The sequence below is a fragment of the Pinus tabuliformis genome, chromosome X (assembly GCF_031772625.1).
Source record: "Pinus tabuliformis cultivar Carrire ecotype Pingquan chromosome X, CPIR1, whole genome shotgun sequence".
Lineage (NCBI taxonomy): Eukaryota > Viridiplantae > Streptophyta > Pinopsida > Pinales > Pinaceae > Pinus > Pinus tabuliformis.
This window is the reverse complement of record NC_142308.1, coordinates 1,475,215,115-1,475,229,092: the sequence shown is the minus strand read 5'-3', so window position 1 is coordinate 1,475,229,092 and position 13,978 is coordinate 1,475,215,115. Positions and strand designations below refer to the sequence as shown.

Genomic DNA, 13,978 nt, shown 5'->3' with positions numbered 1-13,978 from the left:
CTGCCATATGCCTAGAACAACAACATGAGGAGGCAACACTCTACCTTGTCTAGGCCGCAATCATTTATAGGGCTAGTCTTGATGTGTGTTGGGTTAAGGGAAGTGGCACATGCCCTAACCAGAAGTGCAGGTGCAACAATGCTTACAATGGGACATCATCAAGGTCATGGTGCAATGGGATAGCAACAATGGCATGGTGCAATGATGGCACAACGGGAAAGCAGAAACAATAAGGTGCAACAAATGCAATCATGGTGGATCATGGTAAATGGGACATCAAGGACATGGTGCTTGCATGGGACAACAAGAAATCATGGTGCAGCAGTATGAGCAGTGACAACATTGTGATAATGGGAAGCATGATGTGAAATGATACAGCACAATGATGGGCATCATGACAATGTGAAGTGTAGCATGTTGTGTGTAGCACTTGCTAGTATAGTACAGTGATATTAAATGCTACAATGAGATGCATCATGGTGGGATAGTAAGGTACAAGATGAGGCAACATTGATAAGTGCAACAAGATGATAAGGTATAGAAAGATGTTGCAATACCAGAAGGTGCAACACAAGGTGCAACAGTATGATGTGTTAGCATGGTAATGAGGTCTAGCATAGTGATGATGGGTGCAGCACGATGTAGCACAGTGAGGTGTAGCATGATGATGAGGTACAACACAATGATAGGTGATGGAGTCACCTTGGAGAATCAGCTGAAGTAGCATGTCTTCAACTAGGTTTAGCTACCTTATGTATCATCTTCTTAGAGATGATCTATGCTATTATAAGTCAAAGTGTTGACTTCAGTTGTAAATATACTATCTCTCTCTCTCTCTCTCTCTCTCTCTCTCTCTCTCTCTCTCTCTCTCTCTCTCTCTCTCTCTCGTTGTTAAACTATTGAAGAACATATAAGAAGAATTGATCAAGGGTTTCCCCACATTGGGGTTTTCCCTGGCTAGCACCACATCTTGTGTCCTCTTGTCTTGGCTTGTCTTCTACAATTTATGTTTATGCTCTATCTGCAATTTACTATTATGCTAATGTGATTGCTAATCTAGAAAAGATATTGAGCTAACTGTGAAAATTGAAATAAATTTCTCTAAGAATAGAACACTCCTAAAATTAACACGGTATCAGAGCTGAGGTGAAGAAAAATCCCAAGCAAGAGTAAAAGAGAAATCACCGAAGACAGTTGGGAAAGGACAAAAGGATCAATGGATTCCTCATCCCTCTTCAAATTCACCAAGGGTGAAATCAAAGTAGAGAATATTATCAAAATGGCACAACGGAAGCTTCTAATGGCCTACCTAAAGATCACTTCAATGGGAAGTCCAGATCTAAGGGTGGAAGGAAAGGAAAATGTCGTGTTTGTAATAAGTTCAGCCATTATCCAAAGGAGTGTCTGAATGGTAGGGACACATCACTTGATGATGATAACAATCATTCCAGGGACATATTCAATGATCAGAGGAATGACAAGTAATGCAGGTCATCAAGGAAACGACCGACTCTTCAAGAAAGCAAGGAACCCTAGGTATGAAGAATCAAATGTTGTCTCTAATAAGATAAAGAAGCATTATATTGGCCCTCTCCTTCAAACTCTTTGGGAATCTTTCTTATTGATTGTAGTGCTTCAAGGCACTTCATCAGATAGAAGGGTGCTCTCTCTAATTTTGTAGATATGGAAACAATCGTGGGATTATACTTGGAGTCGATACCACCTATCCCAGAAAGGGTGTAGGGAATGTTACCCCTAAATTGAATGAGGGTAACTCGATTCATTTATGAGAATCTCTTTATGTACCTGATCACAAGAAGGACCTGGTATCCATTTCAGCAATGGAAGTCAAAGGTTTCAGGGTGGCATTCATCGATGGAAAGGTACATGTTTGAAAATGAAATTTTCAAAGATGCTTTTACTCATGGGTTCAAGGTTGCCAATTTGTATCAAGTTGCAGGAAGTCCATTGGGGACCATGTCAGTTGACACATATCATCTATAGCACCATAGGTCTACTTTATGGGGCCCTACCCGATGTGATTCAGATGGTGACAGGGATGCCTGAATTCAAAAAGAGCATGAAGGTACATGTTTGAGATGTACCGAAGGAAAATATTACAAGGGCACCATTCCCCTCATGTAGTAGGTTCACAGGTTTGGAACAACCCGAAGGGTTTGAGATTCAAGAACGAGAATCTCATGTATATAGGTGGAAGAAATCCCTTTATGGATTAACACCCTAGGCATAGTATGAGAGGATTGATAGCTTGTTGAATTGAGGCTTCTGTGATCCATATTAAATTTACGAAAAAAAATTTGGCTTAAATCACATGATAATATATTTTTTGACTCTTTTCGAACCTGTGAGTGTGGTTCATCATCAGGATTGATAGTTGTCTGATGAAGCTGAGATTCACTAGGAGTGAAGCCGATCCAAACCATTGCTTGAAGGTTGTTGATGATAGATCTCTCATACCGACACCTTCTGAGGATGACCTCTTTCTGACAGGTGTAGACCCTCTCATTTGCAAAAGTAAGAGGAAGTTGGATTCCAGATTTGGAATGGTAAACTACAAGCCCATGACTATCTCGATGGAGCTTAACTTTCAGAAGTTGGTGGTAGTCATGCTGGACCAAATTTGGGAAATGCCTCTGAGTTTCATAAACTCATTCACATTGATGTTCTTGGTGAACTTCCGTTTGGATATATGTTTTCGCAGTTAGCATGTTGGGCTCATATTTGGTTGAGCCTCACTGGATTAGTGCCAAGAATCTTCGAGATATCTTTGAGGCACAATCTCTCATGGATTGAGATACACTGCTGGAAATGTGAAGCTACATAATTATTCAAATGTTGACTGGGCAGGCAGTGTGGAGGATCACAAGAAGCACTTCTGAGTGCTGGTTATTTTTGGGTTCTGCTTCAATATCTTGGATGATCAGGAAGCATAAGTTGGTTTCTATAATCACTGCTAAGACCAAATACATAGCTACGAGTATGACCTCGCGTGAAGATGCTTGGTTATGGAAGCTCTTCAATGAGCTATTTTGTACACATGATAGATACCATCGTGATCTTCTGTGTCAACCAGAGGGAGATTCAATTATTGAGGAATATCGTATTCTATAATTGCTCCAGCATATAGACATCATGTACTACCTTATTTGGGATATGGTACATCGATGAGCAAGAAGGCTCCATTGCATTGGGACTGATGTGCAAGTCGTAGACATTTTGTCGAAGCCCTGAGGAAAGGTCAAATTTGTGACTTTCTAGAATGACTTGGAGTCATTGAGAGACCCTCTTATGAGGGTCTTATATGATGCATACATTGAGGTTTGGGAGCTTCAGGGGGCTTGGGGTACTTCTTCGAGCAACAAGCGACCATATGGCAACTCACCCTCCCCTAATGGTGTGATGTGTATAGGGTGAATGGTTCAACCTTCCCCTGTGATACCCTGTGGCAACTTATGGACAGGATGAGTGGTTCTCCTATCGAGGCATCCTACCCATGTAGTTTGGGACTCATGGGAAGTACCTCTCATCTGGTCAATGAGCAAGGAAATGGGGTTAGGGACCATAGTAGTACTATCGATGGATGCATCATTGTATCTACCATAATTCATATGCTAGGATGACCTCCATTGATCTGGGATCAATGAAACTGATCTGGGCTCAATATGAGTGGTTTGAGACACTCTCTTTTGATATTGATTTGGGATCAATGAAAATGATTTCAGGTTAGTAAGAGTGACATAACTCACTCTCTTTTGGAACTGATCTGGATCAGTAAGAGTGGTATGACACACTCTCTTCATATGGAACTGACTTCGGGTCAATAGAGAATGGTATGAGACATTCTCGATAAATTCTTCTTCTTCATGGTTCATCAAAGCAGAGCAAAGAAGAGAAGAGCAGAGCATTGTAGGCCACTTTTGGTAGAGATAGTACAGTTTGGCAGATGGATCAGCAGATGGAGTTCTCCCTAGTTGAGAGGGAGTTTTAAAATTGGAAACTAGGGCTAAAGTCCATGTTGGTCATCTTATTTTATGGAAGGTGATATTTTTCTTGGACTCCTCTCATCGAGAGGTGTAAGATTGATCTAAATATCATCCGATTCCGATAAGTATTCATGAAGTTATGAATTTATTTGTGTTATAAGCCAATTTGTCAAGGTCGGCTAGCAACCAAATAACCCACACATGTGCTCAATGTTTTAATACAAAAGGAGGTGACTTGATAGTCATTTCAACACACACTTCACTCTTGATTTATGCCCACTTGTTCTGGGTTTTAGTGGTAAGATAAATCTAGATGATGAAGCCCTAGGCATAGTCCTAAGGAGGATGCCCTAGCCGTAGTCCTAAGGAGGATGCCCTAGCCACAGTCCTAGAGGGGAAATCTAACCCTAGACGCAGTGACAGAAAGAGCCCTAATTGCAAACACCTATACGCTATCCAAATAGGTCTTAGCTACAAAAAATTCATGGGCCTTTTGGAGGAATGAGTTTCTGTAAAGGAGGCCAAGGAGATTTTGGGACAGTGTAGGAGAAATATGTGGTTGAAGGTTGAGTTTCTGAAGGTGTAGCGGATGTATTTTCAGGATTGTTTACACTTGCATGGAGGCTGAGTTAGGAAAGAAGAATTGTGGATTGGTTAAGGGCAGAAAAAGGTAAGGATTGACTGTCTTGGAGGGTTGTTAGGGTGCCGCAGAGATCTGTGGTAGGCTTAAAGCCTAGCCACTCCAAAACAGGGTTGCGTGTAGACTTGAGAGGTTGCCATATGCCCAAAACAGTAGCATGAGGAGGCAACACTCTACCTTGGCTAGGTCGCTGTCATTTAGAGGGCTAGTCTTGATGTGTGTTGGGTTAAGGGTAGTGGCACATGCCCTAATCAAAAGTGCAGGCACAAAAATTCTTACAATGGGACAACAACAAGGTCATGGTGCAATGGGACAACAATAATGGCGTGGTGCAATGATGGCACAACGAGACAGCAACAACATCAAGGTGCAACAAATGCAATCATGGTGGAGCATGGTAGATGGGACAACAAGGATATGGTGCTTGCATGGGACAACAAGCAATCATGGTGCAACAATATGAGTAGTGACAACATTGTGATAAGGGGCAGCATGATGTGAAATGTTACAGCACAATGATGGGTGTCATGACAATGTGAAGTGTAGCATGTTGTGTGCTGCACTTGCTAGTATAGTATAGTGATATTAAATGCTACAATGGGATGCAGCATGATGGGCATAGTAAGGTATAGGATGAGGTAGCATTGGTAAGTGCAGCAAGATGATAAGGTACAACAAGATGTTGCAGTACCGGAAGGTGCAGTAGTATGATGTGTGCAACATGGTAATGAAGTCCAGCATAGTGATGATGGGTGCAGCATGATGCCGAGGTGCAACACAATGATAGGTGATGGAGTTACCTTGGAGAACCAGCTAAAGCAACATGTCTTCAACTGAGTTCAACTACCTCATGTATCATCTCCTTAGAGATGATCTATGTTATTATAAGTCAAAGTGTTGACTTCTATTGTAAATGTACTCTCTCTCTCTCTCTCTCTCTCTCTCTCTCTCTCTGCTAAATTATTGAAATACATATAAGAAGAATTGATCAAGGGTTTCCCCAAATTGGGGTTTGTCCCTGGCTAGAGCCACATCTTGTGTCCTCTTGTCTTGGCTTATCTTCTACGATTTATGTCTATGTTCCATTTGCAATTTACTGTTATGCTTATGTGATTGCTAATTTGGAAAATATATTGAGCTAACTGTGAAAATTGAAATAAATTGCTCTAAGCATAGAACGTACCTAAAATTAACAATAGAGATCTAGCCAACAAGATGGGAGGGATTAGAGAGGTTGGATTTGGAGTAAGAGATTTATTGGAAATATTTATGGATTTGAGAGGAATAATAGATCTGATCAGTCACCCCCATAACAACAAGCCCGCGACTGGGAAGTTTCAGTCACTCCCACAAGCCTTTATCCATGCGAATGAGGCAGAGCATAAGCTAAAACAAGAGTCCTATCCCTCAGAATTTCAACAAAGATTCAGTGGGTTGATAATACATGTAAACCATCCTTCCAAGCCTGACTTGACATCAAGAAACCAACTTCATAAATCAACAAGACTTTATACACATCATCGACTAGCCCTCTAACACACATGTAGCTCATCTTCACATGAGGCATTATTACCTCATAAAAACACTTCTACAGACCTTCTACGACTTATGAAAACATTTTACATCAGCATGAAAGCCCTCAAAAAGTGTACAATAGACTCAAGATGATACATAAGGACTCATGAGAACATACTTCAACAGGTGACATCAAGGGAAATACAAATAGGTCGAAAAAAACTCCCACTCACAACACGAATGAATGTTGCGCAAAAAAGGCACTAGTGGCTGAGTTAAAAGACTCAGAGGTAGATGCATGCTCTGATTCTGAGTCAGAACCCGACAAAGGAAAGTAGATCATTAGCACAGAATCCATTGTGACAATAACCACCACCAAGATCGAAAAGGTGGAACTTGAGGATCCATAGGAGGGGGAGCACCTCTTCCACTCGCAGATGTGGGTAAAGGGTTCATCAGTGCAATTCATCGTTGACAGTGGGAGCTTGAATAACCTGATCTCAACTGAGGTCGTTAAGATATTAAGGTTTCCAAAGGAGACGCACCCACAACCATACACCATCAGGTGGCTCGACGAAGGGTGAGATTTCCGTGTCAGCCAACAGTTCAACTTGCCTTATAACATCAAGCCCTTTGTAGATGAGGTATTGTGTGATGTTTCCCTATGGAAGTATGAGATGTTTTATTAGGTCAACCATACATATGAAAGCATCATGTTGTTTATGAATACAAACCTCATTCTATTATTATTACTTTGGGTCAGAAATTGTACAGGGTACTAGAGCTAGTGTTGCCTACCACACTTTCTTTGATATTAGATAAAAATTACAATAAGATCATTTTCCAGATCAGGAAATTTGTCTTACTTATGATTTTCCCTCAGAGTAAGAGGAAGATTGTGGCCACATCCACAACCTCTAGACATGGATCCTTCGTATGGCAGAAAAAAATGGATAAGGTTGTGGAGGAGTATAGTGACATCTTCACCTCACTAACATAGGTATCCCTACATTGTTAGGTCAAGCACTCCATCGATCTGACCACAAGCGTGCCACTACCCAATGGACCAATCTACCAATGCTCTATTATGGGGAACGATGAAAGAAAGAGGCAGATTCAAGAGTTGTTCTAGAAAGGGCACATCAAGCCAAGTTCATCACCTTATGCGAGATCGATAGTGTTGGTACAGAAGAAGGATAGAAATTGGGGGCTCTGTGTTAACTATTGGGTGTTGAATAAGATCATTGTCCAGAATAGGTATACAATCCCATAGATTTATGACCTTATGGACCAGCTCAAGGGGTCCAAATATTTCAGCAAGATTGACTTGAAGTCAAGTTATCACTAGGAACCAATCAAACCCTTCGATGTGTGGAAGACTTCCTTTAAATCCAAGGAGGGACTTTTCAAATGGCTGGTCATGCCTTTTGGGTTGACAAATGCCCCCAGAACCTTCATGAGGCTGATGGATGAAATCTATTTGCCCTTCAACAAATTATCCATGGTATTGTATTTGGATGACATCTTGATCTTCAACTAGAGTTTGGAAGAGAACCTACACTAATTCAACAAGTCCTCCAATTCCCGTGATAACACAAATTGTGTGCCAATTTGGAGAAATGCACTTTTGGTATGAACCGGGTTCAATATCTGGGGTACATCATCAATGAGCGATGTGTGCATGTGGAGCCAACCAAGATATAAGTTATCCGGGATTAGCGAACCCCAACCACTCTAATAGATCTTTGAAACTTTCTGGGTCTTGCCAATTTCTATCACAGGTTCATGTTGGGATTCTCTCATATCACTTGGCCTTTGAGTCAAGTCACCAAGGGCGGAGTGGAAGCAAAGTTCTTTTGGTACGAATCCCAACAAAAGGCATTTGTTGAGTTGAAGCATCACCTCTTCTTTGCACTAGTTCTCACACTACCAAACTTGTAACAACCATTTGAGATTGAGACAGATGCATTTGACTATGTTATTGGTGCAGTTCTTACTCAATGGGGGCATTTATTGGCATATCACAGTGAGACACTTAGATACAGTCGAAAGTATCCCACCCATGACAAAGAGGTGCATTCCATTATGCAAGCCTACTGACAATGGAAGTATTACATTCTAGGGAAAGAAACAGTCATCTGCATAGCCCACCGAACCCTATAGTTCATACCGACATAAGGAAATTTGTGTAATGATTTCCATCAGAAATGGTCCACATAGCTGCAACAATTCCATTTCAACATTAAGTACAAGAAGGGAAACACTGATAATGTTGAATATTTCCTCAACCAGTCATTGGTTACAACGTTGACCACTATGCTCGATTCTTGTGGACATGAGAATTTAGGATGGCTGCATCTTTACAAGTGTGATCTAGAATTCAGCACGACATACCAGATACTCCTAGAAGGCAAGAAAGTTCCATTCTTTCACCTTTAGGACACACTATTATGTCATCTAGGACACCTTTGTGTTCCTTCAAGTGAATGTGCCAAGATGATTTGGGAGGCATACTATAGTGGCAATGCTATAGAAGTATTTTTATTGGTCGAAGCTTCAACATGATTGATAAGCCCCAATATTGGAACAAGAATGCTGCAACTCTCAAGGCTGCCAACTTAAATTATCAACCCTGGGTTCGTACAAACTTAAGTGGTGTTGGCTCTATATCTGCAATATGCAATGTGTCCTTCTTTCGTTGATCTGATGTAATGAAGTGAATGTCATAAAATCAAAGGCTTCATGTTCCTAATAAAGGTTAGATTGGCCTTAATTTGTTTCTAATTTGGAGGCCCATCAATGATGTTGGGAATTATATTAGATCTTGTGTTTTCTGTGTTATTACCAAACTTACAATTAAGAAGCAAGGCATGTATACTCCTTTGCCTACTCCTAGATAACCCTAGGAATCCATCTCCATGGATAACATGTCAGACCTTCCTTCTAGCAAGCATGGCAATGACTGTGTTTTTGTGGTCGTCGAAAAAATATCTAAGATGGCAATTATAGCAGTCTGCAAGAAGAGTATTACAACAGAAGCCATTGCCAAACTCTTCTTTGAACAAATATGGGTACTCCTTTGGATCCCACAGTCTATTATCTCAGATTAGGACAAAAGGTTCCTAAGTACATTCTGGTCAAGCCTCTGGTCATTGTTGGATACCAAACTCACTACTTCCATGACCTTCCACCCCAAAACCGATGGAAAAATAGAGGTCGACAATAGGATGATTGTGCACATCCTGTGCATGTACAACTCGAAGCATCCACACACATGGGATGAAATCCTCTCGTATGTCTAGCATTGCTATAATAGATTTTTTCATAGCTCAACTGTCCACAACCCCTTTTAGGTGGGGTTTGGATTCCAAATATTATGGTCAATTGATGTTTCCATACCACTTGCAATTACTCAGGAAGATTCGACTCATGTCCAGTTCAAAGCTGACATAGATACCAACTTCATTGAATGCATTCAAAATGTCCATCAGTAGGTCCATCACATATTGGATAGAGTAAGTGCTAAGTACAAAAAACGTCAAGATTAGCATCGGGTTCCACACAAGTTCTAGGTGGGCGACAAAGTTTGGTTACACTTGCAGAATGAGCATCTCATTGGGGCCCACTGCAAGCTTCGCATGCTCTGATATGGTCCTTAAACCATCAGTAATTCTATAGGAGACAATGCTTTCGAGCTTAGCATTCCTCCATTCCTTGGCCTGCACATAATATTCAATGTGGACCAACTGCAACCATACTTTTCCCCATTGTTGGACATATCAGACATTATTGAGAAGATGATACCAAAAAATCTCAACCCAAGATGTATCAATAGGCCACAAATGATAGGATCATGGACAAAAATATCAAGAACACTCATCAATAGAAGATTCATCTATATTGAGTTGTCAAATTAGACCAACTCCTTCACTAGGGCAAGTGGTTCACCACGAACCAGGTCCAACAGAAATTTCCTCACCTAATGGAGGCTCTGCACGCAATGGGGACCATTACTTCCTAAGGGGTGAGGACTTATCCATGTGGACATTGGTAGCCACCTACCTATTCCACCTCGACCTCCAACTAGTTTCATCGATTTCCTTGATTATAACACAAGTTACTATTTTTAGCAGTTTTCTGTGTCTTGAACTTCTGGAGTTGTTTTCACCTTGTAAATGGCATTTTTTTGAGGTCCGCGACAGGCCCAAAGGCAAAGGCAAGGGCCTATCACAATAATTATAGTACTCAAAGAGGCCTTTCTAACAAGGTATCGTACACACGAAACAGAGATCATATGACCAAGTTGTGACCCCAGGAAGTTGGTTGTCCAACTAACCCAAACTGGGCCCACAGACTCTTGGCATTCCATTTCCTAGGGTTAAGGTTTTGGTTGTTTAGGGTCTCCCTTTGTTGTTCAATAATAAAAATTCCCTTGAGCCTCATTGTAACATAGTTTAGAGCATGTAGCCGCCAAGATAAGCTACCATCGCCTGAGCTAGTTTATTTCCATTCTATATGTAAATGTATTTAAGTTATTTGATATTAATGAAATGGAGATTTATTTATGTTGCATCTCTGTGTTTATATCTATATTCTGGTTCATTCATGCATACGTCTGGATCATAAAACCCTCAGAGGTTGCACAATCTAAGGTCGATTCCTTACCGGGGATGGTGTACCTTGAGGTTTTGAATACCTATAAGTGCTAATTTGATCAGATATTAATACTTATGTACATACACTCAATAGGGCAAACACTAATTTTTGAAAAGAGAAAAGGGGCATTTCTGGTGGAAAAGATGAGATATTTACCCTAAATTACTGCATTTTGGTGGAAAAGATAAGATATTTACCCTAAATTATTGCATTTGGTTGATGGATTTTTGGACCGGAAAGCAGTTGAGTACAAATAATAGAATTATATTACACATACATACATAGACTTCAATTGGACAAAATAAAGATAAAAAGAAACATAGGGCGTAAAGCTCGATGGAAGAATCCAAAAAATCCCTAGGAAGGCACTTGAGCAAAAATTGTTTGAAGGAATACAATGTGGACATAAAACTTCCCTGCTAATGAAGTTATATATATATATATATATATATATATATATATATATATATATATATATATATATATATATCTATATATATATATATATATATATATATATATAAAGAAATAAAAGATAAACACACATTCAAAAAAATCTAAAACGAGGCAAGTCAGAGTCAAACCCTTGAGATGAGCATGATAATTCAAAAAAGACTAGACATACCTGTGGTAGGAATTAAGAAAGAAGTGCCGGAGGTGGATTTGAATATTTTCTTATGTCTTCAGGAAGATTCTTTGTAAGAGTTGGAATTACTGGAGAGCGGTAGCCTTCATTGTTTCTATTCATAGCGTAGAGAACAAGTTCTAGAATATTGACATGCCCTCGAACAAGTAGATGGTTTCTTTTTGGTCCACAGAAATGATCCATCTTTTACTTTGGATCTTGGAATAAAAAAATACTAAGTGTTTGATCTTGTAACTGCTTCCCAGGGATTTTCCTGTATTTTCAAATAATTTAGTCAAGTACATATGAGCCTCACCCTTGATGTGAATGTAGGCTCTCAATTTCTGTATGCAATCCAAGGCGGTCCTAATTAACCGTGTTTTTGTTTCAGTAGTAAACATTATAGCAGGTGTTCATGACCTATCTCCATGAATCCTTAAGCTCATAAATGTAAATCCAAAATGTAAGGTTTTGAGAACCAGGAACTCAATATTCTTGTCCTTGAAATCATGGCATTGTAGCTAATATTGTTGGTGTTCTGTGGGTGCAACAAACATGAACAATAATGGGATACCTAGGCAAGGGCAGTGCAATCGCATTAGAAATTATGGGCAAACCTTAAACAAAACTAGAATATAGACTACATGGATTAGTGATGATATTGGAGTAGCTGGAACTCGTGAACTATAAACCTGTAGTTCACTTTTGTCTTTATCAAGATCTTGTTCCAGGCTTTCTGCTGACTTATGGATCAAGGCTCATCCCTTCCTGAGTTTTAGGGAAACTCGTTAAGACTTGGGCCTTCGACACCTTGAGAACATTCAATTTCCTCGGGTTAGAGTTTCACCTCTTTGAGGTAGCCAATGGGACCATCAAAGAAAAAAGTCTATATCAGATGAGTCCCTGCTGCAAATTGACTTTTCTGAGGAGACTATTTACAATCTTATTTAATGTCTATCCTTCATTGTCTTTTTGCATTACATCCTCTAAGCAATATTCAAATTGAATGCCAGAGGTATAACAAAGAAAAAGGTGCAAACGAAATAATGAGAGTTAAAATCGTGTGCTAGAATATCAAATATAGAACAAAACAATAACCATTTCACTGAACTGCATCACAAGTGGATCATTAGTCCTGAGAAGAAAGATCTCGCACGACTGATTTTTCTGGTTTTCCCTCCACCCATTTGCTCACAGTATAATGAACCTTCTTGGGCGAGATGGCATCAAAATTGTAGGGCTACTTCAGGCAATTTGTAAGCATGGAAGCACATATGTTGGCATAGGAAACTGTTGAAATTATAATTTCAACTGCAGTGAACAGAACAGCAGCAGCTACTTTATTCATTTGTCGTGATCCGGCGCCCCACATTTTTTCCCGATCTTTTATGTCACCGCAATTACCATCTTTTCACTCTTTAATTATTTTTGTGTTTCTAGAAGGAAGAAGATCAGATCTAGTGCCACACCGTTACTTTTCAACAACCATATTAATGAGCAGAACAGCTGAAAGAGAAAAGAACCAGCCTCGAGCCGACGCAGCATTTATCAGTCTTGGGTTTCAGCACAACCGACTCAAGAAATACAACAAAAGATCAAATATGTTAATCATGAGCAGCAGAAACTTTATCAGCAAGTTAAAGCGGTGAAGACCGCTTCCCGCACTATAAATAGAAACAGAAACAGAAGTAGAAAATAGAGAGAAAATAGATTGAAAGTCCTTTTGTAACACACAGCAGTGTAGAACAAGAGAATTTTTTTTGTATTGCACAGCAGTGCTGAAATTTTCTGAGATAGTTGTTTTGTGGAACTGAAGCGTTCCTGTTGTAATCCCTCTATCAAGAGGAAGATGCTCTTTAGCATAATATTTTGTGAAGATCCCTCTACGTGAGGAAGACTTAGTTTTATCTGTTGGTTTATTTTCATAAATAGAAGTTCATTTCTGTGCGTTGCTGTTACACCAAAAGTTATCTTGTCAAAAATTTCCTGTTGCTGTTACACCGTAAGTCGAAAAATACTTGACGTCAAAAATTTACGTTGCTGCAACACCACGAACAGCGTTGCTGCAACACCACGAACAACAACTGAAAAAAAAACTGTGTTGCTGCAACACCGTTTCCAGAGAACGAATTTTTCTGTTTTTCTGAGTTAAAAACAGAGTATTTTTCTGCGTCAAAGACAAAGTATTATTTTGATCAGTTTTTGATCCTGAGGAAAAGTAGAGTATTATTTTATGCTCTGTTCTTGTGTTTTTGAATTATCAGAAAACAAAGTATTGCTCTCTGTTCATATTTTTGATTGTTTCGGAATTTATCAGAAAATTTTCAACAGTGGAAACAGAGGATTTTTCCACTATATTTTGTTTGGAATAACCAGAAATTCCCGACATGGTATCAGAGCTTGTCCAGGCTCTTTGAAGACATCAAAGAAGCTGAAAGAAGATTTGTTGCTGCAACAAATTATCCAGCAGAGCGAAAACGCTGTCAAGGTATTTTTCAGATTAGTTTTTTGTGTAGCTGCTGAAGACAATTAAGTGAT

At 39.7% G+C, this 13,978-nt stretch overlaps 1 pseudogene; it reads right to left on the bottom strand.

The window, feature by feature from the left end:
- LOC149145573 (serine--glyoxylate aminotransferase-like) overlaps window positions 1-11,644 on the bottom strand; it is an 85,072-nt pseudogene extending 73,428 nt beyond the window's left edge.
- Window positions 11,645-13,978: the final 2,334 nt, after the last annotated feature.